At 39.1% G+C, this 2,606-nt stretch overlaps 1 protein-coding gene across 1 annotated transcript in view; it reads left to right on the forward strand.

The window, feature by feature from the left end:
- The window catches only part of LOC117938486 (potassium voltage-gated channel subfamily A member 1), a 14,726-nt gene extending 14,003 nt beyond the window's left edge, over positions 1-723 (forward strand). Inside the window, exon 2 of the mRNA XM_034863121.1 lies at positions 708-723. The gene's annotated coding sequence lies outside the window, so the exon portion shown is untranslated. The remainder of the gene's footprint in view (positions 1-707) is intronic.
- The last annotated feature ends 1,883 nt before the right edge of the window (positions 724-2,606 follow it).

The raw sequence follows: 2,606 nt of genomic DNA on the forward strand, positions 1-2,606 counted from the left end.
AAACTGCTCGTTGAGTTCAAAACAATCAAAAAAACATCACCATGCTTTTTCATCAACTTCTTTACAAGAAATATCTGTAAATTAACAGTTGTGAGACTTTAAATGTTAACAGAAATTGTACATATTGGATGTGATTCACAGCTGTATTTCTGTTAATTTACAATATAAATACATAAATATTTGTACCATTGACACAGTTATTTAACTGAAAGATTATGTTTTTTACTCAGTCTGGGTACTGTTTCTGTTATTTTACAGATTTATTTCCCAGAGTATAGTTGATAAAAAATACAATTACAGTTGCTTTAAAACACATTTTGCGCGTGAAAGCTCGTAGCCCGTGAACATATGTTGTAGGTCCGGGTTTTTTCGGGTGATTCAGCACGTAGGGTAGCGTCTGTGACGAGAGCGGCAATGGCTTATCACCGAAAAAAGGTGCCAGAAAAACTTGTGGATTCTTACTTTATAAAAGCAAAAATACGTGATTTATTTACCAAAAAAATGATTTGTTGGAATCACAGTGTTCTCCCTGCGATTGTCAAAGACTTTCACTGTAAATAATGTCTGTGATCTCCAGGTATTACTTTCCGATTTCACAGTAACACTATTGGATAGGATTTTACAGTAAAATGCTGTAAAGGTACATAACAACCTTGTCACCATGACAATATCACAGTAGTCTAAGTATAACTGTAAAATATATAAATAAATATATATATATATATCACACAATATAGCCACTGTATACGGTAGATAGTACAGTAAACTACTGTATTTTTACAGAAAGACAGAAACAGCTAGAAAGATAGAAGGAAAGAGACACAAAGAACAGCAGAAAGAGACAAAAAAAGACAGAAAGACAGACAGAAAGAGACAGAAAGAACAGCAGAAAGACAGAAAGGACAGCAGAAAGGGACATAAAGAAAGACAGAAAGAAATAATCACAGTAGTCTTATATTATCGTCTTAGTATTATCGAGAAAAAAAATCACAATAAAGCCACTACAGTACTGTAAATAGTACAGTAATACTCCTGTATTTTTACTTGTTTTATCTTATGTTGTGTTTAATTGTTGTGTATTTTCCAATGAATACATAAAATACTGTAAATGGAAGTACGGTACCTTTACTGTGAAAATAATTTACTGTAACTTACTGTAAATTTGTCAAAGTGTAGGTAGAAAATATGGCAGAGGGGTTAAGTTAGATCTATATAAAAGAGACTCCAGATACAGTATTATGGACCACTAAGGTCTATATAAAGAGACTTCAGATACAGTATTAGGGACCACTAAGGTCTATATAAAGAGACTTCAGATACAGGATTAGGGACCACTAAGGTCTATATAAAGAGACTTCAGATACAGTATTAGGGACCACTAAGGTCTATATAAAGAGACTTCAGATACAGTATTAGGGACCACTAAGGTCTATATAAAAGAGTATTAAAAGGGGTTTTGTTTCTTTTTCCAACGTTCAGAGAGAGAAAGAGAGTGAGAGAGAGAGGAGAAATCAAATAAGCAGAAAACAAGCCGACAACGAGGCATCAGGACGTTATCTAACAGCTGAGCGGACGTTTCCACATGAGCGGCTGCTGCCGTCATCCTGCATCATCTGCTCTTAAGTGCAGCACCTTGACTCCAGCACAGGGAGGCCATGGTGACACCCCAGGGTGCCCTGAGGGGCGCCCATGCATAGAGGTTTACTCCTCTCGTCATCCCCCCTCTCTCTCCCCCCTTTCATTTCTTCTTTCTGCTGTCCTGTCGAATAAAGGCCTTAAAATGATCTTAAAAAAACAAAATAGAAATCCAACCCCTGAGCTCACCTTTCGTCCACCGTTGCTTTTCTGGATCCTGTCTTTCAACAAGTCCAACATGGGGTTGTCCCTCGTGTCTAGTCCATGTCCAGGACCTTCCACTTCCAGGAAATAGCGCCAGACTTCACTCATTCGGGGCAGATATCCGTTGCATTGGGCTTTCTTTGTGTTGGCAATTTAAACCGGATTTCTGAGGACTATGGTTACCTGGTCCTCAGGTCTCTGCAGGGTAAATCCAGACAGCTAGCTAGACCATCTGTCCAATCTGAGGACTATGGTTACCTGGTCCTCAGGTCTCTGCAGGGTAAATCCAGACAGCTAGCTAGACTATCTGTCCAATCAGAGTCTCTGTTGAAGACTAAAACTACTTCTGAACGTACACGTGTTCCACCATGATGCCACTTTGTCCGCTTGTTTTCTGCTTATTTGATTTTCCGTCTCTATCTCAGTTTGTGGTCCATACGGGGACTTGAACCGGCGACCCTCAGGTTCCCAACCCCTCTCCCTAATAGCTGTAAAAAGGAACATGCACTTACATTAGCCATGGAAACCTTTCAGTGGCAGTTTTGTCTTTTTCAGAATGAGAACCAGAACATGATGTGCATGAAAGCGTCCTCGGTGATCCGGAGGAACCGCCACACCTGCTCCGAGTCAGCCTCGTTAGTTCCTCCTCGCCCAATCAGCTCATTCCTCTCACCTGAGCTTTTCAAAGTTTGTCACTTTTTTATGTTTTCAACACTACGTAACACTAACTTATTAACTTTAGTTTTACAGTTATTTTTGGAATTTAT

This window comes from Etheostoma cragini, chromosome 23 (genome assembly GCF_013103735.1).
Source record: "Etheostoma cragini isolate CJK2018 chromosome 23, CSU_Ecrag_1.0, whole genome shotgun sequence".
NCBI classification, from domain to species: domain Eukaryota; kingdom Metazoa; phylum Chordata; class Actinopteri; order Perciformes; family Percidae; genus Etheostoma; species Etheostoma cragini.